At 45.0% G+C, this 26,398-nt stretch overlaps 1 protein-coding gene across 3 annotated transcripts in view; it reads right to left on the bottom strand.

The window, feature by feature from the left end:
* The window catches only part of LOC136643644 (VPS10 domain-containing receptor SorCS1), a 483,280-nt gene that overhangs the window by 123,441 nt on the left and 333,441 nt on the right, over positions 1–26,398 (bottom strand). The window lies entirely within an intron of this gene.

The raw sequence follows: 26,398 nt of genomic DNA, 5'->3' as shown, positions 1-26,398 counted from the left end.
CAGATTCAAAGATAGTTAGGGAAAGGATACAGGGAAAGGAACTAAGATACTCAGAGGTGGCAGTGAATCAGAGGCATACCCAGGGCTTTTGGTGCCCAGGGCAATGCCTTGACATCATGACACCATGTAGGGTCATGATGCCATTAGGGCGCACATGCTCCAGTTGTTTCCACAGTGGGGGAAGCAGTTGGACTGTGAGTGCGCACTCCGCAGCTGGCTGGGTGGTTTTGCCTGGCTGGCTGGCTGCTGAGAGGGCACATGCACTCCAATTGCTTTCTGAGTGAGGAAGCAACTGAAGTACATGCTCAGGTGCCCCCTCCATTTGGCGCCCTGGGCGCGTGCCATGTTTTGCCCCAGGGGTGGTATGCCTCTGCAGTGATTTGTCGCTGCCACTGGTACCCATGCCTTCCCTTCCCCGTTCTGCCTCCTGCCCCCTCCCCAATCAGACACTTCCCTGTTCATTCCCCTCCTCACCCTGTTCCTTTTACTGCTGTCCTCCTGTACTGGATTACCTGCAGTCCTGTTCTGTGTATAGCTAGCTACAGTAGAGAGGCACCAACCACACTACTGTACGTGGAGGCAGTTCTGAATTGGCCACCATCTGGCCATTTGTGACAGCAGAATCTCTGTTCTACTGTTGCAAAGCCTAGTTAGAATTGAGCCGTAGACGACAACAAAATCACTGGAAAAATCTGATGGTTTTTGAAAAGCGTATCTTTTTCTCTTTTGTAACTTCGCAGTTCAAATGATTTATGGAACCAGTGTGTGCTTTTGACTGATTAAGAGGTTTTCGTTCAATTCATCACCTTGCTGTTATCTCATTATCTAACATACTCCCTTAAATACAAGCTAGAGCTCACAAAGGCAGGATACATTCTGAGAATATTAATGATGATAACTGGTTTTCTTGGACAAAGAGTTCAGACAAATCTTTACTCTTTGGAATGTGATCTGAGACTCTTTCACACTGGCCACATTTTATTAAAATCTATTTTTCAATATTCAATATGTTGATTCTGAGACTAATTCAGCTGACTAAATGAAATCCACTCATGTTTTCCCTACAGTCCAGAAGTCATTCTGTTCTGTTCAATACATGGATATGGTACTTTTTAAAATAAATCTGTGCTGCCTTTTCTTCCTCTAACAGCCCAGCGCTAACCTTTCCCTCTCCCGCCAATGCAGCCATGCCAAAATGGCATCCACTGCAGAGGGACAGTCTTACAGTCATAATAATAATAATAATAATAATAATAATAATAATAATAATAATAATAATAATAATAATAATAATAATACAGGTATTTATATACCGCCTTTCTTGGTTTTTATTCAAGACTTTATTCAAGGCGGTTTACATAGGCAGGCTTATTTAAATTCCCGTAGGGATTTTTACAATTGAAAGAAGGTTCTATCTTTCAAGAACCACAACATTCAGATGTTTCTTTCTGATCCGGTTTCACATTATGGCCTCCATCCTCCCACGCTCAGAGCAAATGGAATAACTCGGCTCAGCTTGTCAGCTGCTTCAAGGTCACAGGGTGCCTGTGGCCTCGAACTGGCGACCTTGTGGATGTTATCTTCAGGCAAATGGAGGCTCTACCCTCTAGACAAGACGACCTGCCCAGTCTTGAGAGGTCACTTCTGCATAAGGAACCTTTGTTCCCTTACTTGGGGATAAGCCTCCAAGACCTGGACAGGTCTACATGGACCTGCACCAGTAAAATCACTGTGCAAGTCTGTATGGACCCACCTCAGAGGATCAGGTTCAGGAAGGGGGTTTGGATTTGGCAGATGCCAAACCTGCCCCCTTCCTGGACCCAATCTGGCCACCTTCCTGCCGCCATCACTGCCCTATTCTACCCACCTCATCCCAACTTCCCCCCTTCCTGTTCTGCATCCTCCATTGGCTTCCCTGGGTTGTCAGACCATGTGTTGGGTCACTCCAACCTCCCTGCCAGCGCTGCTTGAGAAGGTTTAGTGACTGCTATCAGGCCTTTTCTATCAGGTGGATAGAATCAGCCCAGTAGATTGATCTGTAAATTAATATTCATTTTATGATAGAAGGTGCATGTTTCATAGTCATGCTGCCTAGAAAGGAGATGCAATGAGCTCCTGTACTAGATGTTTGGAAGGAAGGGAGAGTACAAGAGGTAGATGATCCTATCAGTATTCATACTCATTTCCACTTCTTGTTTTGTCTAGTGCATTGAGTTCTCCATGACAAGTTTCTTTGCTATGTATAGTATTTTCCAGTTAAACACACTAGTCCTAATCCATTGAGAAGCTTTACACATGCAACAGTGATATAGGGTATTGAGACTCAACTGCATTAAGCCAGACCTTGTCCAATTGTAGTGCACCCTATTAGCACCCACATCTAACCAGTGTGGCACTGATCATGGAAGCAGCCAAAGCCTACTGCAAAACAATGTAATATTTTATCCAGACGAGCTCTCCCAAACACTTGTAAACAACACTTTGCTTCAGGTGCTGTCTTTCGCTCTCAGAAAGGGATCAGAGGAGGGACTTTTCAGTGATGGCACTTCTATTAAGGAATGGCTCCTTCAGCGAAGCACCTCCAGTTCCCTCTATGCATTAGTTGAAATATCAAGCAGGAAAAAAAAAAACACACCAAGAATATCCACATCTCACAGTCTTCTTAGCATATTGATATTTTTACTGCTGACTTTTTCAGTTTATATTGTCTGCAGTTATTACTTTTATCTTGGCAGGTTCTCATTGATCTGTTCTGTGATCTGAATTGTTTCATTTGGAGTTTGCAATTTTGTTTGCCTTGGGCACTTTCTAAGAGAAAGGTCGCTTCTTAAATGTAATAAATAAACGATAAATAATGGAATACATTTTGTGCGCAAGGGTCTACTGGGCTGCTATTCTCTAGCAGTTCCTCACATTCAGAGAGTATAAAAAGTCGCTTGGCATTTCATTGTTTTCAGAGGTGATGGAAGAGAAAAACCTCACCCAATAAACATGCCTGCATGTGAAGGTCTAATACCAACACATTGTTGGATTGCGTCCTAAGAATTTATCGTTGCAAGGAATTGAACTTGTGACATGATGCAGATTTTGTCAACATTTGAGTGTAGCCAAAAAAATAACCACAATCTTACACTTGGTTGAGAAACTCACTCGTGCATCCACATACATTACTCAATGATTGCGGGGTGTGTTGGATCACTGCCAAGAAATTCCATTTGTCTCTTAGAAATATTGTCTTCCCTTGCAGTCTCTTGAAGAGTTGAGGATTCATGCCAAAATTTGCTCCACTTTAGGCAAAATCCTTCGACAACCTAAGGATGTGCTATACTGCAATCTGGTACAAATAGCACCAGAGTGGCAAGCCCAAGAGGGGCAGTCCAATCCTATCCCCCAATGGTGTGCAAGATTTGAGGCCACCAGCGCACTCTCCACCAAATACTGCATGCCAGCAGGGGACCAGACCAGCCAAGAGGGGTAAGTGAAGAAAACTTTTACATTGTTCCTCTGATACCACCTGGCCTTCTATGTGCCAACCCTGATCAGCCCTGGCTATTTTTCTGGTGTAGATCTGTTAGGACCAGGCCTGGAACAGAAGTGTTGGATCTGGTGGATGTCACTGCCACCAGGAACCACCCACGATCCACCCTGGCCCAGCCTGTTCTGCCCCCAATCACCAACATACCTGGATTGGTAGCCAGTCTACAGCAGGGCTTTTCAAACTGGAGCATTGCAACACCCCAACCTGTGAACCCTGTCCACTTTCCCCTTAAGGGACAGGGAGAAGGCAGCGACGCGATTCCCAGGATTGTGTCTCTAAGGGGACTGCAGGGACTGACATTTATTTACCTGTCCCCACAGCAGTCTCCTGGGGAACCCTACATGAGGGTCTGCAGGGCTCCCCATGTCTTGAAAAGTGAAAGCGCAGCAATCATGTTCCACTTCTGGTTTTGCGGAAGTGGAGTGCGATCGCTGCACTTTCACTTTTCAAGAACTGGGGAGCCCTGCAAACAGGGCCTAGGAGAGGGGGGTAAAGGGGGTAATTTGTATCTGGGCCCAGGGTCAGAAAGCGGGCCCAGGAGCTAAAGGAGGGGGCCCAGAAAGTTCCTGGGACCTGACATTTTCCTATCTCACCTGCATTTGCTGCCTTGCATCACCAGCATGATGCTGGGGGTACAACCACGCATGCAGTGGCAACTGCTGCTGCAAGCCATACACACCAGGCCTAGGAATGCATCCTTGACCCCCTTAACACAGTCTGAGAGGAAACTGGCCTGCTGCAGTAGCTCTCTGGTGTGTAGATCCACTGGCCATGAAGGAGTGTATAGGCACTCAGGGACCCAGCTGCAGGGCTACAGTTGCCGCAGAAGTTCATTTCGGTGCATGCAGCACATTGTCCATTCTAGTGTGAATCCAAATATGAAGATGCTCAATTTCTGCACTAGATTTTCCATATTTCAAAGATTTTAGAGAGCTTTAAGGAGTGTGTTTGGTTTTCCATATTTCTTTACCTAGCTGCCAGTGCCACATGGTCAGGTAGACCTGTGCTCCGCATCAAGAAGCTTTGATGCAATCCTGATGTGGACCTGGTCTCCTAAGACTATTCTGGCTGTCAGCCCCCTCTCCCTACCTTATTTTGTCCCCTGTTTTGCCTACCCCCATTACCCCCTCCACCTTTGGGAAGGGGCCCAAAGGAAACTTTGTCCCCCCTGATAATATTCTTTTCAGAGGCCCTGCCTGCAGACATTCATGCAGGACTCCCTGCACCCCAGGAAGGCTGCTGTAGGGACTGGTGAGTACATCCCAGTCCCTGCAGCCCTCTGAGCAACGTGATCCTGGGGATCGTGTCACTGCCCCCCCCCCCCCCGACAAGAACTTACTGCGGTTCAAACTCTCTCTGAGAGTTTGAAAACCGCTGGTCTACAGGGTGCTGCTGACAACATGCAGACTCCTGGCTTTTGTACAGGGGTGGGGTGGGTGGGTAGGCAGGCACTCCACACAGCATTCGAGAGGCGGTTTTGATGGCAGACCATGGGATAAACTGGCAGACTTCACAATCTGCCAGCATATCCCATGGACTCATGGAACTTCTGATATTCATGAACAAGCTTGCATTTTTTTAGTCTTATTCCTTGATGATTCAACTTCACTTGAAAATGCAAACAGCATCCATCTAAAACTACTGTGTTTAACAAGATGTACGATCAGTGTGCGTCACATCCTAGTTATCCCTTGACAGTGCAGTTACTCACCTGTGTGCACAGTTAAAGAAGCCTGAATTTGATCCATTGAAATTAAACTTCATTTTAATTCAAGTCAGAATGTGCCTCACTATCTAAACATAGCTGGGTCAAAGCAAATGAAGAATTCAGCAGTCAAAGAGATGTGCTAAACCTGCAGTGAAGTTAGTTTGATGTTTTAATATTAATATATGGATAAAAGGAAAAGGAAAAAAATATATAACAAATTGTGATGCATCAAGAGATTAACAATCAATTTACATGCAAGTCTTATCTGCTAAGTAAAGCCAGAATCACAAAACATAAACCAAATCTAGTCTTTTGAGACAATTCCTTTTTCAAAATGACTTCAAATGTCGCTGGTTTATCTTTCTGGTGGCATTTTGTCTCTCTTTAACACAGTTGACAGTATTACTTAATAAATGCTGTAAAGCCCCGTAATGTCCTGATGCAGATAACAGCAAAACCACTGAAGAAATAAAAAACCATGACAAAGGAGGATGTGATTTGCATTCAGATCTAGCAAGCAAACACAGCACCAGGTTATAAATTGAAGGAAACACTTTCAGGTAGTAGTGAAATAGTTTACTCCCACCCACTCAATTGAGAAAAGTAATATCCACTACAGCCATAAAGAGTTGTTATAACTCAATCTTAGGTTCAGTCCTTAGCATCTCCAGGTAGATCTGGGGAGGGGTGTTTGAAACCTTGGAGAGGAGCATCCCAATCCAATGCTTCCCAGCGCCAAGGGCTGCAAGCAGCACCGAAATGGCTACTGCTGCATCCCATGGGACTGGGAAGCAGCACCAGGGCTACTCAGGGTTAGGGAACTTACACTGCCTTACCCCATGTAATCCCCAGGAGGCCCTGATGGTTCTCCTTGACATGGCTACTGAGCAGGTACAGATTTGAGGAGACCCATGTTGGGGGTTAGGATATGGCTGCAGAGCCTGCTGCCATTTCTGCCCTCCCTCCCTACATCAGAACACCTCCCCCCACCCAGACTTACCACTCCACCACCTGGCACTAGCCTGGAGCTTCAAGTGGCAGTCCCCCGTCCTCTGCCCAGTGCTGGCTGAGCATGGGCTTGCACTGAGCCAGCTCTGGCATTGGAACAGCACAGGCTGTTGCAGACATGCCTTCGGTTGCAACACTGCACACCAGTGCTGGGCCAGTAAGACCCCATTTGGATCGAGCTCTGAGTGTGGGCAATAATAAGCTCCACGTGAATGTTGGCAACCTTCAGTCTCGAAAGACTATGGTATCGCGCTCTGAAAGGTGGTTCTGGAACAGCGTCTAGTGTGGCTGAAAAGGCCAATCTGGGAGCGACAATCCCTTCCACACCGGGAGCAAGTGCAGTCTGTCCCTGGTCTGTCTCCCTGGCTATGGGCCTTCCTTCTTTGCCTCTTAGCCTCAGACTGTTGGCCAAGTGTCTCTTCAAACTGGGAAAGGCCATGCTGCACAGCCTGCCTCCAAGCGGGCCGCTCAGAGGCCAGGATTTCCCACTTGTTGAGGTCCACTCCTAAGGCCTTCAGATCCCTTTTGCAGATTTCCTTGTATCACAGCTGTGGTCTACCTGTAGGGCGCTTTTCTTGAACGAGTTCTCCATAGAGAAGATCCTTTGGGATCTGGCCATCATCCATTCTCACGACATGACTGAGCCAACGCGGGCGTCTGTTTCAGCAGTGCATACATGCTAGGGATTCCAGCACATTCCAGGACTGTGTTGTTTGGAACTTTGTCCTGCCAGGTGATGCCAAGGATGCGTCGGAGGCAGCACATGTGGAAAGCGTTTAGTTTCCTCTCCTGTTGTGAGTGAAGAGTCCATGACTCGCTGCAGTACAGAAGTGTACTCATGACGCAAGCTCTGTAGACCTGGATCTTGGTATGTTCTGGCAATAATAAGCTCCACGTACTATTTAGCATATGGTAGCCTCAGATATTAATCTATACTCAAGAGGATTTAGATTCAAAAGAATATTGGTTTTCTTTCCCCCTACTCACACTGACTTAAGGATGTTCAAACAAGTCATAGGACAGGCTCTACAAAAAATGAAAGCAGTTTGAATCTTTCCTGTGTTTGCTTGTAGATCCATCTCTTTGTCAGGTTCCACTAAGCATCAGAGAAGAATGGCTATGTGAATTCACCTATGGGCATCAAAGATGCATAACAGAAAGTCATCAGGTTGCTCTAAAAAATAAAATAAAATAACATTTTGTTTCTTATATCTTCATCCTGCTCTTCTTCCTAGGAGTTCAAGACGGTATACATGGAGTTGTCCCATATTTTTCCCACAATAAACCTGCAACCGACATTAGATTGATGGTGAATTATCCAAGGAATAATCCAAGATGATCTTCACTACATGAAGCCCTTTTGGTCTAGCAAAAAATACATGATACAATTCTATAGCAGAAGCAGTAAAATGCCAGGATAGGAGACTGTTCTGAGAATCATATTAAGCTGCTGTGATTTCTTTAGAGCAGCGGTTTTCAACCACTGTGCCATGGCACACTAGTTGCCGCGAGGCAGCCTCAGGTGTGCCGTGGGGCCAGAGGAGGCAGGCAGCAGCCGTGGGCAGGAGAAGCAGCTGCTTTGACCCTCACATGGCAGCGAAAAAGGAGCAGCCGAGGCTGTTTGCATCTCCTGCTGTGAGCAAGAGGAAGGCTGCAACCTGATCCTCCTTTACCTAGGAGTAAGCCCCATTGACTATTATGGGGCTTACTTCTGAGTAGACATGCCTAGGATTGGGTATCAAGTCCCTTGTCTGCCCTGCCTGCTGATTGGGCAACCAGAAAAGCCTGGAGGAAGTCTGGGCCCAGTGAGAAGGAGGAAGCCAGGCAGGCAAGCAGTTAGGAAGTGAGTGAGTCTGCTGAGGCCACCAGCCTAAGAATAGGCTGACTGAGGGTCCACTAAAGTCCCTTTTCCTTGCCACAATCGCCTGCAGCTCCCCAAAGCAAACCTCCCTGCCTTGGCTTTGCCTTTCAGAGGAGGGGTGTTGGGCCACAATCCTATCCACACTTTCCTGGGAGTAAGCCCCATTGACTATAATGGGACTTACTTCTGAGTAGACATGCCTAGGATTGGGCAAAGTGTCTACTAGTCACACTTTTTTCTGAAATACAGGAGCAGGCAATTTGGGGGGGGGATGTGAGGCAAGTGATTCTGGACCTTTGGAAGGAGGGATAGTAGGAGAGGTGCTAACTGCAATTATGAGATGGGGGGAATGTGCCTGTGGGAGGGGGTAGGTGGGGGAGAGGAGGAGAGAGAAGTGCCAGTTGCCTGCTCCTGTATTTGAGAAAAAAGAGTGCAACCAAAAGCCCAATCCTAGGCATGTCTACTCAGAAGCAAGTCCCACAGGCACATTCCCCCCCTTCCCCAAGTCTTTGGCTGCAATCCTAACCACACTTTCCTGAGAGTAAGCCCCATTGAACAAAATAGGACTTACTTCTGAGTGGACCTGGTTAGGATTGTGTCCTTTGTCATGTAATGATTAAATTGTATTAATTATATTAATTAAAAATTAATTGTAATGTAGTAATTTAATGTAAGTAAAAAACTGGGAGTGAGCCTTGACAATTTTAGTGCCTTGACAGTGTGCTGTGAGTTGAAAAAGGTTGAAAATGGTTACTTTAGAGAAAGAGTGTGGCATTAATGTGAAGTAACAAATACATAAATATCTGTGATTCCACACTGACTCTTCCGCATGGAATTTACTTCCCTGTAATTATGTATGCGAACACTAACTATACCTACTTCCTGAATTTCTACAGTGCTGCGTTTCTAGTCCTGCGTTTGAAGCACTGCAGAACAGACAAGCACATGAGTGCAGTCCTCGGTCCTGCCCCAGACAATCATGAACTGGGTGCTTATCCAGAGAACTCGATTTTTGCCAGCCATTTAGCACCAATGCACACAATAATCTTTTGTGCCAGACATGGGTCACACAATTCACAGCATGGACAACCCAGAACACACCATATTTTACTTTATCTTCAAATGCACAGTTTCCCATTTCTGGGTTGGATCTAAAACACTGAATCAGCTTTGCAAAAGCTTCAGCGTGAATCTGTCCTATGGCAGGAAACCACAGCAATGATTCAACATGTTGCCTGCTTGAAGCAGACCAGCGACCATTGGCTCTGGATGGAGGATGTCTATACCATACAAAGCTAAAACCCAAGGTGAATTCAGTAAGTGCTGCATGATCTAGCCAAAGCCACCAGAGGGAACCACAAGACTTTGTGTAGTTTATCTTCCCACTCCAGTGATGGATCTCACTAGAAAAGATTGAAAGTCAGGTGAGAAGACAACACTTCTGTTTTCACACCCTAAAACACCAATGAGGAGTCTCAGACAGGGCAGCATCAGCTTTGCTGAGCATCTTTCAGTGCCCATATACTAGCAGAGTACCCATTACCAATCTGAGCCAATTGTTGATACTGGCCCTTTCAGGTGGCAGCAAAAAGGTAGTGGAAGCCATCGTTAAGAGTGCATCAGAGTCCTGCTTTGCCCACTAGCTCAGCTGCACAGCTCCTTCCTGTTAGCTCTCTCTGCAAGTTCCACTTCCTGCACCGCAGTGCCACTGAGAGGCGCATGGCAATTGAGAAGGAACATTGCATGTTTGTTCTTCATGATAGCAGCGGACAGGTGGTGAAGGGGAGTTGCCACTTTCTGCAGCCTCTGTTCCTCGTACATGCAAAGTGAGCCTGAGCTCCAGTTCAGTAGCAACTTTCATGTGCGTATGTATGAGCGGGAGTCCACCACAGAACCCTTGCACAAAGTTTACCAAAACCTGAATTGCTGCTGATTTCAGAAATACTATTTTTTGTTCAGTTTTGTGATTTACAAACCAAGACCTGCTACAGTGCAGTACTTTTGGGCTGGAAGACTCAGGCTCTTCTAGATTAGGAGATGAAGAAACAACCAAAAAGCATTCCCATATAAAGAATAACCATTCAGATTCTTTTCAGTTGATTGCCAATAGGTTGTTTGCTCCAAACAAGTTGCACATAATCACCTCTGGAATCCCGCCAGTGCATAACTCTATTCCCACATCTGGTTTTTTCCTTGGCTCAACACTTGTTCAAAATCCAAGCCTGGAGCAGCTCTTATTAACTCCAAGTTCCATACATCCTTGCAAAAATGCAGAACGTTATCTCTGCCTCCTGCAACAAGCAATGCTAGGAATGTTTATGAAGTTTTCCCCCTCAGAATTTCTTACAGCAGTGATCTTCAACTTTTTCCATGCCACGACCCCAATATATAAATAATTTAATAAAGTATGAGGCTAGAGACCCCACTCCTGCTCCCGCCCTCTTTCAGAACTTTATCCGCCCACCTGCACCCCCATAATGCCCTCCCAGCACTGTTTGTTGTAACCAACTATTCTTACTAGAGAGAACAAGTTACCATGAAGTCTGGCACTAGTGAAAGCTATTTTTAGCACAATTGCTAAGAACCTGAGCAGGTTGGCAACACAGTCTCCTGGTACCTGAAGGGGTACATCAGATGCCTCCCTCTCTATCTGGAAATGCTTTAGTTTAGTGATCTTTAACCTTTTTCATTCCCATAAGATGCCGCAACCCCACAACTGAGGCTTCATGACCCCATTGTGGTACCAACCCCAAAGCTGAAGAACACTGCCTTACTGGATTCCAAAGGTGTCCAATTACCTGATCTTGTTCATGGGGCAGCAGTGACTTGGTGTTAGCAATCTACCACACTTCCGTTTTCAATGTATGAGCTCTGTTCAGACTGTTCTACATGTCGAGTTTATGGTTGTTCTAGACTTGCATCTGTCCCCCTTTCAGAGTTTATCAGTGTATATGAGTACATATGCTCATTGATTTTCAAAAAATCCCCACAAAAAAGAATCTTGATGAAATTGCATCTTCTCATCAGAATTCCTCTTGGCATGATGTGCATTTGTGATGTGCAATCAATGTGATGTGCATTTCTGTGCATCAGAAACTCATAAGGCGAAGGAGAAGGTGGAAATAGCAGTCAATTGCAGACATTCCAATTAAAAAAAAGAAAATATTCTCTGAGTTAAAACAGAAGGCAGGCAGAGGGTAATGTAAGGCGCAGTCAGCCTGCAGAATGTCAAAAATGAATGGGAACATATGCTCAGCCCTAATAAAGACAATTTTAGCTATGTTTCACAATCACAGTAAATATACGTAGTTAGGAACACCATATATCTTTAATGTCTTTAAAGATACCTTTAATTTCTGGATTTCTTTGATACTATTCGCACATTACTTTTGTTAAAGTACATGTCTATAAACTTTTGTTACAGTTTTAATGTGACATACCAGTGTCATATTAAAAAGTTAAAAAAAATTGAGAAAACTGCCTTGAAAAGAGCAACTTCTCTATAAGATCTCTTATATCAGATTAATTCCTTTCATTTAAGGAGCAGCACTTTCCAATATGGGCCATTTGGAAACCTCAAAAATAACTTTGTGAGCATTGCAAGTAACTTGTTCCTATATCTTATGTCTATGGGTCAACTCATTCTATCAGTTGCTATCCGCATATTGAACCGACAAAGTAGGAAGCAAGCAAGCAAGCAAATCAAACAAGAAGACCTCATCCATGGCTATTCAAGATGTTGATGCCAATTTCTCCTTTCACCCAAGTAATCCTACCAAATTAAAGGTCATATAAAGCCTTTGTTCTGTTTCATTTTCTTGTATTTCTCTGAAGGAGGGTTATTGGCCTGCAGATGCATTTATTGTTTTAGGTATTTCTACCATACCTGTCCAATAAAATAGTCAAGGTGATTCATGACAGAACAAAGCAATTAACAGACCAATCCTAAAAATAGACCCGTGCTGCAATCTGGTGGGGCCCAGCTGGGCCGACACAAGAAGAAAAGGTAGGCAACGGGGAGGCGGGAGGGAGGCGTTCCTGGGCGGGGGGAGGGAGGGCAGGTAGGCAGGGAGTGGGGCTGGGATCCGACAGTTATGCCGGATCCCAACCCCCATTCCCGGGGAGAATGAAGTGGCTTCAAGCCGCTCCACTCTCCTCCCCGTTCTGCTCTCCTCAGGTGGTGGCACAAGTCCAAGGAGATCCATAGGGGCCAGTGGCCCTTATCCAGGGGTGAGGGGAAAAGTTTCCCCTTGCCTCTGGCTGAGCCGCTTCTGGCCACTTTCCTGCGCTGGATACAGTGCAAGCCTTTTGGCTTGCCTGTTCCAGTGTAGGATAGGATTGTGCCCATTAGAACATTTTTAAAACAAGTTTTTAATCAACAGTTTTAAATTAGCATGAGCAATGCTGAAAATACAGCAAATGAAAACATCAGAATGGGATAATTTCCTTACTTGGAGTAGTGCTACTGCATTTCTCTTCTTATTCATCAGCAAAATCCTTCTCATTTGCTTTTTCTTCTTCCAGTAAAGTATGGGCATCCAAGGACTGCCTTTTACTATCTTACTCATTACTATGTGATGATTTTGAAACAAAGCCCAGGTGAAGTAAACTTACCTGGTCTTTGTTTGATCTCTCTCTCTCTGTCTTGCTCAATCTCCTTTTCTCTTCTGTATTCCAGACTTATTTGTGCTCCATACAGTTAATTTCATCTTCAAACAATGACAAAACATATTTAGACTTGATCCAGTGCCTTGTATTCTAGGCATATCCTAAATTAGAACAGTGATTCCCAAACTGGTGAGTTGCAACCCACCAGCTAAGGAAGCACTTGTCTGTGCCCCTTTAATGGGCAGGGAGGGAGGAAAGCAGCAACATGATCCCCAGGATCACACTGGGGAGGGTTTTCTTTTTTCTCACCAGCCTCCAGCGCTAGAGTTCTGAAAACCAATGAAAACTGGAAGTACCCTTTTTTTTTCTATTTTTAACATGGTTGGAGGTGCAAGCAGCCTGCGGAGTGCTCCCCGGACCACCCAGAACCTCCAGGAGTTCGGCACTGGAGATTGTGTTATGCCTCTGGGGCATAAGTCATGGGTGTGTCCTCGGTGCAAGGAGCTCCAGGGACTCAGGGAACGCATCCGCTCCCTTGAAGCCTTGGTGGTTGACCTGGAGAAGCAGAGGCAGGCAGAGAAGGACCATGGGGAGACTTCTGGGGATGATCAGGCTTCGTCCCAACCTCAGGTGTGCAGCTCCTCAGCTGCCCAGGTGGGAAGGTGGCAGAATGGGCAGCAAAATGGCAGATGCGTTTCAATTTAAGTAAGTGTAAAGTCATGCACATTGGAGTAAAAAATCAAAACTTCACATATAGGCTAATGGGTTCTGAGCTGTCTGTGACAGATCAGGAGAGAGATCTTGGGGTGATGGTGGACAGGTCGATGAAAGTGTCGACCCAATGTGCGGCGGCAGTAAAGAAGGCCAATTTCTATGCTTGGGATCATTAGAAAAGGTATTGAGAACAAAATGGCTAATATTATAATGCCGTTGTACAAATCTATTATGTTCTTATGTGTTGCTGCATAGTTCCTCCCCTGCATACACTTACAGTGCTCCCAACTCCCTTATAGGAGTTTGGGAAGCACTGAACTAGGAGAAGGGATGGAGCTGACTATTAGGGCTTAGGAATTCTGTGAACTGAACAGAATTTCTGTTCTGGTCTGGCCTAGTAGTTCTGGTCTGAAGGTGTAAGTTTCACTTTCCCAAGTTTGAATTGTATTAATGCATGTTGGTGCTTATGGAGAAGATTTAATCCACTTTCAATGCACTTCTATTCCCCAAATACATTTGGGGTGGTGGGGCTGTAGTTTGTTAAGGTATCTGACAGCTGTCAGAACTTTAACTCTTAACAAATGGCAGTCTCCAGAATGTACTGGGCTAAAAGAAGTGGATTGGAAGTGGATTAATACAGCAACCCTGAATAAATTTGTTCTGTACTGTACTGTTTGTTTTGTCATGGCCTGGGACCCCTGGAGGCCTACGCCCTGGAGGTTTTGCCCCCCTGCCCCCTTTTCCTGAGGTATATGGACCACACTGTCACAATGTGCCTCATGCCACGTTTGCGACAGTGTGCATGCCCATACTGCCAGTGCTAGCTGGCACGGGATTGGGCCATAAAATACCAAAGACATGAAAACTTAGACTGAAATTGATCAAGGAAAATTGGCATCATCCAGGAAAAAAAATCTGGTATTGAGATGTTACTGAGTGCTGGAGCAACTTGCCCAAAACTGGACTAGCTAGTATTATCTAACATTGTGGGATTCAAGAAGGGCTTTTGAAAGAGAAGACTCCCACCACCTCCTTCAAATGTGCAGGAACAGTACCCACCTGTATCAATGCCTTTACCTGCTCATCCACTCCACTCCTACCTCCCACTGACAGCCAGGAACGAGAAGAGTCAAGTATGTTAGTGGTTAGTGTTCACTCTCCTAGAGTCCTGTTCACATCCTCAGGTTGTACTTATTGAAAACAAATGACAGCGACAGGACAAGCAGCAGTCCAAGGTACAACTAACATCAATTAAGGCATCCAAGCTGGAATATGCATTGTGTCTTGCCAATTAGTCACAGCTACAGTCTCAGCAGGCCACTGAGCTGGCTATCTCTGCAGGAAGTCACAGTACTATTGATTACTCCTTCCTGGTGGTCACTCACAGCTCCTGTCGGTAAGTTATGTGACTGTTACTGGAGCAAATTTAATTGCCTTTGCCTGTCAGCCCAGCTCAGGTACAACACATATTTTCACACTGTCCAGCTTCCATGCCTCTTCTCTTTTCCTATTTAATGAACGTTAAAAGGGCATCTCATACTGAAGGATAGAAAGGCCATGGTTTTATTTGTACAACAGAAAAACACAATAAGAAGCGACATTTTTCCATTTGCAATCCAAAGACAATGATTGCAGGGCATTTGCTCCTATCCATAATGTGGAAAAAACATTATATATAAAACAGAAACTATCATGTGTTGCCAAGGCCCTTGCTATCCAAAGGTGCACAGCAGCTTTAGTATTCACTCTGCCTTAGAGAAAACTGTGCCAGTGGATCCACTTGCTTCCACATTAGGCCAACTGTGAAAGGGAGTCTGGCTGATGGTACAGTTCTACCCACTGACCCCAAGGTATTACTGGGGTGGGTGTTTTTGCACCTTTCCCCTTTTACAAAGACAAGCAAGGGGAGGAGGTCTGGGAGTTAAGAATATAGCAGAATATTGTATAGTGCTAGCTCAGGAAGAGAATGAACAAGTGCTGTAGGCTATAGCGCAGCAAAACCAAGCTGTATGTTGTATGACACAACTAATAAGATCCAGAACAAATAAGTTAAAGAAATGACAGGAAATAGTCACAGATAGTGAACAGACTTAAATCCCTGCAGGTAGAGAGAGGTGACTTGTCACTACAGATGCACTCAAAGCCTATGTTGTCGTAAACAGTGGAATTGTGGGAAACTGTTTTCTTGCCAAAACCAAAACAAAAAACAGTAACTCACACTATTAATATTGACTGAATTTGGCTTGGCATCATTTAACCCTTAGCACCGAATCATGGTTATCCGATTCACCTGAAAGGCTGCTCAGTAAAACCTCATGACTTGTGCCTGAATCGTCATTTAAACATCACCACAGTTTAACCTTCACTCAGTTTATTAGGGCATTTTCTTAAGTACACACACACACACACACACAGAGAGAGAGAGAGAGAGAGAGAGAGAGAGAGAGAGAGAGAGAGAGAGAGAGAGAGAGAGAGCAGGAGGCTCTGTCTAGCACGTGGCAAATCGGGCAGGAGGCTTTGCCTCTCAAGCTGAGCTCTGTACTGCCAGATGACTTTGGGTGGTGGGCTGGATCCAGCCCACAGGCTGTAGGTTGCTGATCCCTGACCTAGATGGAACAATGGTCTGATTCATACGAAGTCACTTCTGTGGGAAAGTCCTGAAGTAGATTCAGGGCCCAATCCTATCCAATTTTCCAGTGCCGGTGCAGCCATGCCAATGGGGCATGGGGAAGCAGTGGTGGGGAAGCAGTCAGAGAGGCCTCCTCAAGGTATGGGAACATTTGTTCCCTTACCTCAGGGCTGCAATGTGGCTGCACCGATGCTGGAAATTTGGATAGGATTGGGTCTTCAGTTATCCTTTACTTGTGGAATTGTTTGGATGAATTTCAAAACAAATGGTGGAAGAATCAGGGACTTGGGGTGGGAGGGGTTCTTAAGACAAAGTGGTTCCAATGGGAATAACAAACGGATGTTTCTGACTGCCTTTGCAGAAAATGGTTATGCCATGAAATATGTAAGACCTCTCAAAAGCTTCTATTACAAAGTTGCTTCCTAAAATTTTAATCACCTTCAAGCCTTCTAAGTCACCACAAGGGTTTCAAAGCTTCAAAAGAATTTATGTGGAGGCCCCAGAATAATAGTACAACAGTGATTTTGTTTTGTGTGTGCATGTAATGAAGACGGGCTTGAAAAATAGGCTATTCCCCTTCCTCTCGGAAAGGAAGTGTCAAGAGAAACTAGTGTGATACATTGAACTGTGAAGCCCAGAGCGAGCTGCAACCCATCTCGACTAATCTCCTGCTGTGGAGCAAAGCCTCCCATCTTTCTAAAGCATTTCTCATAGAACTGAACACCACAGTCTATGAAGCAGTCATAGTACACAAACCACAGGACAGATGAACTCAGTTTAGGACTATTAAATGTGATCAGTGGCTTTGTTGATAAAGTTCAATCAATGTAGAACATTAGCACTCCCTGCAAGACTTCTGGCCACCTTTTGGAATTCTTTAACTTACAACTCCCCAAATGTCCTTTCTAGGTTCACCTCAATGACATATCCAGGCTATAATAAGCCAGGCGCTAGCCCTGGGTGTCATTTGAAGGCAGACTCCAGCTGTACCTATGAGCACACACTCAAGTTGCTTCCCAAGTCAGGGAGTGACTAGTGCACCTGCTGCCTGGGCACTTACAACAGTGGCTAGGGTGATTTTGCTGTGAGCGTGCACATGCTTCCCAGAACTGATGTTATGTGGTGTCATTATGGCCTTTCCCAGTCTGAAGAGACACTTGGCCAACAGTCTGAGGCAAAGAGGCAAAGAAGGAAGGCCCATAGCCAGGGAGACAGACAAGGGACAGACTGCACTTGCTCCCGTTGTGGAAGGGATTGTCACTCCCGAATAGGCCTTTTCAGCCACATTAGACGCTGTTCCAGAACCACCATTCAGAGCGCGATACCATAGTTTTTCGAGACTCAAGGTTGCCAACACACTATGTTGTACAATATCACGTGATATTGTACTGTTTATACCCAGGGTGCCACAGCCCCCAGGTACGCCACTGGTCCACCCCACTCATGAACAGTATGTAAGAACATAAGAACCTAAGAAAAGCTCCACTGGATCAGGCCAAAGGCCCATCTAGTCCACCTTCCTGTATCTCACAATGGCCCACCAAATGCCTCAGGGAGCACACAAGACAACAGACACAACCTGTGTCCCGGTGCCCTCCCCTGCTTCTGGCAATCAGAGGCAGCCTGCCTCTAAAACCAAGAGCTTTCACATACCTACTATGACTTGTAACCCAAAATGGACTTTTCCTCCAGAAATTTGTCCTATCCCCTCTTAAAGGCATCCAGGCAAGATGCCATCACTACTTCCTGTGGCAAAGAGTTCCACAAACTAATTACAGTAATATCACAGAACTCCATTTTGTCCCTGGAATCTGCAAAATATTTCCTTCTGGCCATCAACATTTTGCCTAGGTCTGTCTTCTCTCCAAGTTTCATTCCTCCCTTAACATCTGCTTTTGGGGATGCAGGGGACTCACATTATAAACAAAACCAAGCAAACATGATTAAACTACATGAGAAAAAATAGGTTCCCTACTTAGGTATTCATTTATGCAAGAGTTCAGCAGGAGTAAAGAGTGACATCTGTTTTCGGTGCCATGGCTGTGGACAAGGTGCCTTTGAGCATAAGAAGAGTGCATTTTCCTCACTGTTGATGAATGGCAGTTTATTCATTGTCACAGCAAAGTCCAGCAGACTGCCAGGAGATGTGCTAATGACTATTGGCTCCAACTCTGTTCCCAGATACAGATAGCAGCTGACACGGGCAACATCAAGGGGATGTATGACGGTATCAAGCAGGCCCTAGGTCCAACACAGAGGAAAATTGCCCCTCTGAAGTCTGCCACAGGTGAGGTCATCCAGGACCGGGCGCAGCAGATGAGACGCTGTGTACAGCACTACTCTGAGCTATATTCCCAAGAAAATGCAGTAACCGAAGAAGCACTGAACAACATTGAGTACCTGCCTGTGTTGGAGAAGCTTGACAGTGAACCAACCCTAGCAGAACTTCACATGGCCCTGGACTCCCTTGCCTTTGGCAAGACACCAGGAAAAGACAGCATCCCTGCTGAAGTCCTAAAGTGCTGCAAAGAGATCATCGCCACTGAGCTGCATGAAATCCTCTGCCTCTGCTGGAGAGAAGGTGAAGTACCACAGGACATGAGGGATGCAAACATTGTCACGCTGTACAAGAACAAAGGCGACAGGGGTGACTGCAATAATTACCGCAGCATCTCTCTCCTTAGCATTGTAGGAAAGCTGTTTGCCCGAGTTGCACTGAAGAGGCTCCAGGTACTTGCAGAGAGCGTCTGTCCAGAATCGCAGTGCGGATTCCGAGCCAACAGGTCCACCACCGATATGGTATCCTACCTTAGACAGCTATAGGAGAAATGCCGAGAACGACAGCCACTCTTTATAGCCTTCAAAGATCTCACAAAGGCTTTCGACCTGGTCAGCAGGGATGGCCTCTTCAAGATTCTCCCCAAGATCGGATGTCCACCAGGCTCCTCAGCATCATCAAGTCTTTCCACGAGGACAGAAGGGCACTGTAGTCTTTGATGGCTCCACATCAGACCCCTTTGACATCCAAAGCAGAGTGAAGCAGGGCTGTGTTCTTGCACCCACCTTGTTTGGATTTTCTTCACTGTCCTGCTGAAGCATGCTTTTGGAACTGTGACAGAAGGCATCTATCTCCGGACCAGATCAGACAGAAAGCTCTTCAACCTCTCCAGACTGAGAGCAAAGTCCAAAGTCCAGCTGAAATGTCTGTGTGACTTCCTCTTTGCTGATGATGCAGCTGTCACCGCCCACTCTGCCAAAGATCTCCAGCAGCTCATGAACTGTTTTAGCAAGGCCTGCCAAGACTTTGGACTGACAGTCAGCCTGAAGAAAACACAGGTCATAGTTCAGGATGAGGGCTCACCTCCCTGCATTGCAATCTCTGCACATGAACTAGGGGTTGTCCATGACTTTGTGTACCTTGGCTCAATGATCTCGCTCAATAACGAGCTAAACAAATGTATCGGTAAAGCAGCTACCACATTTTCCAGACTCACAAAGAGAGTTTGGTCCAACAAGAAGCTGACAGAACATACCAAGATCCAGTTCTACAGAGTTTGCGTCTTGAATACACTTCTGTACTGCAGCGAGTCATGGACTCTTTGCTCACAACAGGAGAAGAAGCTGAACGCTTTCCACATGCGCTGCCTCCGACGCATCCTCGGTATCACTTGGCAGGACAAAGTTCCAAACAACACAGTCCTGAAACGAGCTGGAATCCCCAGCATGTATACACTGCTGAAACAGAGACGCCTGCGTTGGCTTGGTCATGTTGTGAGAATGGGTGATGGTTGGATCCCAAAGGATCTCCTCTATTGAGAACCTGTGCAGGGAAAGTGCCCTACAGGTAAACCACAGCTGCGCTACAGGGATATCTGCAAGAGGGATCTGACAGCCTTAGGAATGAACCTCAACAGGTGGGAAACCTTGGCCTCTGAGCATTCTGCTTGGAGGCAGGCTGTGCAGCATGGCATTTCCCAGTTTGAAGAGACACTTGGCCAACAGACTGAGGCAAAGAAGGAAGGCCCATAGCCAGAGAGACAGACCAGGAACACACTATACTTGCTCCCAGTGTGGAAGGAATTGTCACTCCCGAATCAGCCTTTTCAGTCACACTAGACGCTGTTCCAGAACCACCTTTCAGAGCGCGATACCATAGTCTTTCGAGACTGAAGGTTGCCAACAATCATTGTCCTTCCACAAACAACCTTGCAAAACTACGGGCTTGCAGAGGATATGGCATAATTGTCACAAAGAATCTTTCTCTTTTTCAAAATTAAGCCCTGCCTCCACCTCCTTTGCCAGCATAACAGGCAATCTTACTGAACTGCTGAATCTACATTTTATCAGAATTTGTTGTTCTGTTCTCTTGTGAAGTGTTAATGAATTGTTGTGAAAATCTTGATATGTATTATCATTCTATTGTCATTATTGCCCTGTTCTGATTTTACTGTGAACAACTTTGGGAATAAGACACTGTGAAACAGCAGCATATTAAAAACAAACAAAAAAAAAATCACAGTCCTAGGTGTGTCTATGTGGAAGTAAGCCCCATTGTATTCATGGGATTTACCGTCAGTTAAGTTTGTAAGATTTCAGTCTTAATCATAAACACTGCTGGGGCCAAGTTATGGTGGAGTGGGGGGAGGAGTGAATTAACCACACACAGATAAGTCTCTGCATGGTGCAGTGAGTAATATGACTGCCACAAGTACTGTGACTCATGTGCTGGCCTAGTCAGATAGGTCCTCACTTGAGCATAAGCTCTTTGCCAATATCTAGCCAATTCCTGATGCCACCCTTATTAACAACAACAGAACAATCTCCAAAATTACTCCTAATTTCTCTCTATTCACACACACACAGACACACACGCACCATTAATCTCACTCTTTCTCCCTCGCTTTTCTCTACTTGATTTCCCTACATGTTTCTTGGGAGGCTTTACCAACCCCATAAATACATTACATTAAAAGATTCCTGTTGTTGTTGATAATTAAATGACCGTGCAAGTTCCCATCCTGCCAGCAGAAGCCAGTTTAGGATTGGGCTGCCCAAGTCCAGACTACAGCCTGCGCAGTAACTTTTCATTAAAAATCATCATGTACATTTATCGTGTTTTGTTTTTAAACTAATAAGGCTGCAATCCTAACCACACTTTTCTGAGAGTAAGCCCCATTGAACCAAATAGGATTTAGTTCTGAGTAGACCTGGTTAGGATTGCCCTAAGCTCTTTGCTCCCATTGTCATTCTGGGAAGATTATTTCCACCTAATATTTTGATGTCTTTCTAATTTGTGTGGTGTCGTTAATTGACTGCAAGGTAGTGAAGCTGAGAGAGAGAGAGAGAGAGAGTGATTGGCCCAAGGTCACCCAGGAAGCTTCATGGCTGAGTATGGATTTGAACCTGGCTCTTCCAGACCAAAGTCCAACTTTGGAATCACTACATCATCCTCTCAACCTGCTTTTGAAGCAGGTTCATTTCTGCTTCCCTCTTTCGTCCTGCTCCCATTGCTCCAATGGCTGCACTCGAAGACTTGGCTCCCTTTTGATATCACTTATTTGCTTTGCCCAGAAAATTCAATAAAAACCTTGTCAGGTAGAGTCTTCCACCTATTATATTTATTTTACGAGTGTGAAAAAGTCTATAACTCATAGACGGCAATGGAAAGGAAGTGTCAGTGAGTCAAGCTTTTTCTTTGCTCTAAAGACACATAATCAAACAGGCAATAAAGATCATTCACACCTAGCATTTCATCATTACAAGCACTTTTCAGCAAGGCAATTTTTCACTCAAAGCACAGATCAATAGGAAGTGCATTTTATTCCTAAGCAGTTGTGGGGCTAAAATTCTGAAATTTACATATGGATAACTTCTGAGATGTGAGATTTACCTTTAACTTTGATTTAGTTAGTTTTTTAAAGTGGCAGCTTCATATTGGGTTCAGTTTGGGAAGCTGAAAGGCGAACAACTGGCACCCTACACATCACAATGACAGCTTGTGGTGTGACTACAATCTCATTTTGATTTGAAATTCAAGCCTTTGGGTAAAATTCAAGCCTTTGGGTAAAATTCCAGGCTGGACAAACAGAAATGGTGGCAGCTAAATTAAAGACAATTTTGGAAGAATGGTGTTATGTTAAGCATTTGGGCCTAGAACAACTAAGATGAGAATGAGTGTGTGTTTGGAAACGACCATGCAATGCTTCACTTATTTTCATGTATTCAGCAGTCCTAGAGATCAGGCACCAGTGTTTAAAAATAGGACTTGAAATTTCTCCTCCAGCTTGCCAAGCAAATAAAATCTCCAACAATACAGTAGTTGGTATTCATGCAGAACTGTGTTGTGCGGACACACATTTGTATTTAAAATAATGACAACAGCAATATTCAGTACTTCTATAGAACTCAAACCACCCAATACACCATATCTCAGTGATTCTTACAACAACTCTGCAAAGGAGGCCAGAATTATTATACCAATATTATAAACTAGGGCTAAAGATGAGTGATATTGGTTTGCCAGTTGCCACCCACGGAGAATGCTCAGGTTTGAACCCGAGTTGTCCCATCTCACGCTCTTAATACAATCTATCTACTACTGCCCTATCTGTGGCCTATCTAAGTCTTTCCCTGTGGTGGTATATTGGCCTTAGAGCAGTGTTTCTTAAACTGTGGGTTGGGACCCACTAGGTGAGTTGCGAGCCAATTTCAGGTGGGTCCCCATTCATTTCAATATTTTATTTTTAATATATTAGACTTGATGCTACCATGGCATGTGACTGCATTTGGGGAAAAGTTACAAACCTGTACTTTTAATAAGCTACTATGTATATGCTTTTAACAGTGTTAGTAAACGGGACTTACTCCTGTGTAAGTGTGGGTAGGATTGCAGCCTAGGACTGTTAAAAAATTTCCTGCTTGTTTATGTCATTTTTGGTCATGACATCACTTCCTGTGCGTCCTGACAGATTCTCATTCTAAAAAGTGGGTCCTGACGCTAAATGTGTGAGAACCACTGCCTTAGAGGCTGCCAGTTTGGGCTGCCCAGTTCAGCTTCCTTGACTCCCTTTCACACAGAGGCTTGGCAGTGATGAAGTTGGGTACTGCAAGGTGATCCTGAGAGCCAAGGAGGTTTCACCTAAAGAAGCTCTTGGGCAGGATAGTTGTCTCCTCCATGATTGGTGCTAGTACTGGGGGTGGAATATTCTAAACAAGATCCACTGCAATGATTTTGCAATTGCTGGCTAATTAATTAATAAACCTGGGCCTAATTTCTACCAAATTTCTGCATGACGTGTGTTTGTTTGGGGAGACACCTGAGCAAAACTCATCTCAAGAACCGAGTCAGAAACAAGGAGTAGGGTCTGTGATGGTGGGAGTCATTCATACCCTTTATAATATCCATCAGTTTCCTACTATGTAGAAATGCGGCAGCTAGAAAAAATTGGGACAGAGATGAAGTTTATGGAATTTAGCTTTTGGTCTTGGTGTTATATTTTTTCAAAGTCTAGACTTGCAAAGAACATAGAAACCAAGTTTGTACGTACTGTGAAATTTCACTCTTGCAGTGGGACTGAGTTCAGAACTAGGATGTAAACCTGAAGTCAAAAGGACCAGAGGAGATTTTAGTGAGAAGTTTTCACTAAATACAATGAAACAACTTTAGGATCCCAATGGAGAGCTGAATGCCAAATGGAGCATATGCTTCTCTGGTCACATCAGGAGGCAGAGATGTTACAAACATTTCTGGCTGGCTTGCACAAGATGCCGGAGGCCTGGACTGCTGCCTTGATTCATTGAGGTATAAAGTCCCCGTCAGTTGTGCTGGCACCAGCATTTTTTAATTACAAAGAATTCAAATGTTTTGTTGTACAGCCACTCTGGCACCTAGGAGAGTCATCCACCCTCCTCCACATGGCATTGGCTGGTGTGTCCCAAAGTCTTCCAAGATTTAGCCTCTTCAAAAATATCAGCAGTCGAACATCGGCCCTTACCCTGAGGCTCCAACCTTGACCCAGACATTCTTCCATATCCAAAATCCATTTCACAATAAAAATGCTTCATTAACTTCCAGTTTCACAGAGCTCCAGAGAAACATGTTTGCTCTATGGATAAGCGAGCTGCACCTAAAATGTACCTATTTTTAATTATTTGTTTCCTGAGCTGTTGCCGTCTTCTGCCGTGGCTCTTATGTCATATCAAGCAGATGATTTTCCCAGATGTGCTGCTGCAGTGTCACTTTGATTGGCAAGTTCTACATCACCCTCTAGCAGATGCCCAGAGGGATGAAAAAAGTCTGAATTTCTGAGAAATTGTAATTTGTGTAAGCATGCTGGACCTGATGTTGCTTCAGTTGGCTCCTTTCATTTAATACACACATCAAGCCCAGTTCATCAAATGTGATCAAGATTTTTAATAGCAGGTTCTAAGTCACCAATTTACTCCCCTTGGCATCATCAGCCTTGCAAATGAAAATTAGGCCAATTTTATAAGCCTGACTGCCCACATTTGTATTAGTCATTTGGTGCAGATCCACTGGGCTTTTAAAAACTGTTTTATTGTTTTAATATTATTTTATTGCTTTAAAATGATTGTAAACCGCCTCCGGTGCCCTACTGGTCAAAAGGTGAGGCAAAAATACATAAATGAATGACAGAATGTCTGAATAAATTTGTGGTGCAATGGTGGCCTAAAATGTACAAAAAAAAGAAAATCTAATTCTCTTCAAAAGAAAAAACACACACAACTACCTTCCAGTTTTGAAAAGCCTCCCAGCTGCATTGTCTGGACTCTGAACCATCAAGGATGATAGCCAAGCTTACAAGCCTATTTGTCAGGATTTTCATTAACTTCTTCAGGTTTGTTCACACGTGACAGCATGTTTCCTGCAACCACTTGTGGAGTACTGACTGTGTGAATCAGGATCTCCATAGGGAAGTTTGCATGTATTGCATCATCTATCTCATCAACTGCAGTCAATCTGTGGAGCAGGGGCTGGGAAACACAGTCTATCCTAAATTCAATGCAATCCTAAATATGTTTATTCAGAAGTAAGTCACACTGTGTGCAAAGGAGATTATTCCCAGGAAAGCATTCATAGGATTGCAGCCTAAGAGCCCAATCCCATCCAATTTTCCAGCATCAGTGCAGCCGCAATGCAGCCCCAAGGTAGGGGAACAAGTGTTCCCATATCTTAAGGAAGCCTATGTGACTGCCTCCCCGCCAAAGGATTCAGTGCATGCCCCATGGGGACAGCTGCACCAGCACTGGAAAATTGGATGGGATTGGGCCCTAAGTGATCTTACATACTTGCAGTGGAAGAGACACTTCAAAATGAGAATGCATTTTCAATCTCTTGTTGACTGTAATGTGCCATTCCATGGGATAAATGTGTAGATTGCTGAAACTGAACAATTTTGTTCAACAGAGTCACTGCCAACATGTTTCAAATGATTACCATTGTGAACCCTTTTTGATTATGTCAGGGTTCCCCTGACAGTGCAGGAGGTCTGGTCTAGAGGGTTGAGCCTCCAACTGCCTGAAGATAACATCTGCAGGTCGCCAGTTCGAGGCCATCGGCACCGTGTGACCTTGAAGCAGCTGACAAGCTGAGCCGAGTTATTCCACCTGCTCTTTGGAAGGAGCTGCTTGTCAGCCTGTGTGGGAGGAGGCCAGAAAGTGATAACAGACCACAAAAGTTCCATCTGAAATGTTGTGTGGTTCTTGAAAGACAGAACCTTTCTTTAATTGTAAAAATCCCTACGGGGATTTAAACAGCCTGCCTATGTAAACCGCCTTGAATTAAAGTCTGAGGAGAAATCTGATGACCAAGAAAGACGGTATATAAATACCTGTATTATTTATTTATTATTATTATTATTATTATTATTATTACTACTACTACTACTACTACTACTACTACTACTACTTACCTGGGAGTACAGCCACCCAGGAGCCAGCCCCTAGGCTGGGCAGCAGCAGGAGGAAGAGGGAGCCTGCCTTAGCCCCTGTGGCTTGCAGGGGAAATGGAACCACGGGGCTGCCACAGACGGACCCTCACACCCACCGGGAGGGCAGCAGCAAGACCAGAGGGAACAAGTCTGCAGACTCCTGGGAGCTAGCTACATGAGCCATGACTGGGCACTCAGTGGCCTGCTCCTGAGCCCTGTGCCAGAGCCATGGGGAACCAAGCCAGCCCCTGACCAGCTAGGCGGGCTTCCAGCTGATAGCACAGAGCTCCAGGGATCAACGTTACCTCCTTGCCTGCCGGCCTGTGGGGGTAACATAGACTGTAAGCCCAGTCCATACCATGGGCGAGGGGGTGGGCAGCAG

This window comes from Tiliqua scincoides, chromosome 3, assembly GCF_035046505.1.
Source record: "Tiliqua scincoides isolate rTilSci1 chromosome 3, rTilSci1.hap2, whole genome shotgun sequence".
Taxonomy (NCBI): Eukaryota; Metazoa; Chordata; class Lepidosauria; order Squamata; family Scincidae; genus Tiliqua; species Tiliqua scincoides.
The sequence above is the reverse complement of the archived record's forward strand: the minus strand, read 5'-3'. Positions and strand labels throughout refer to the sequence as shown.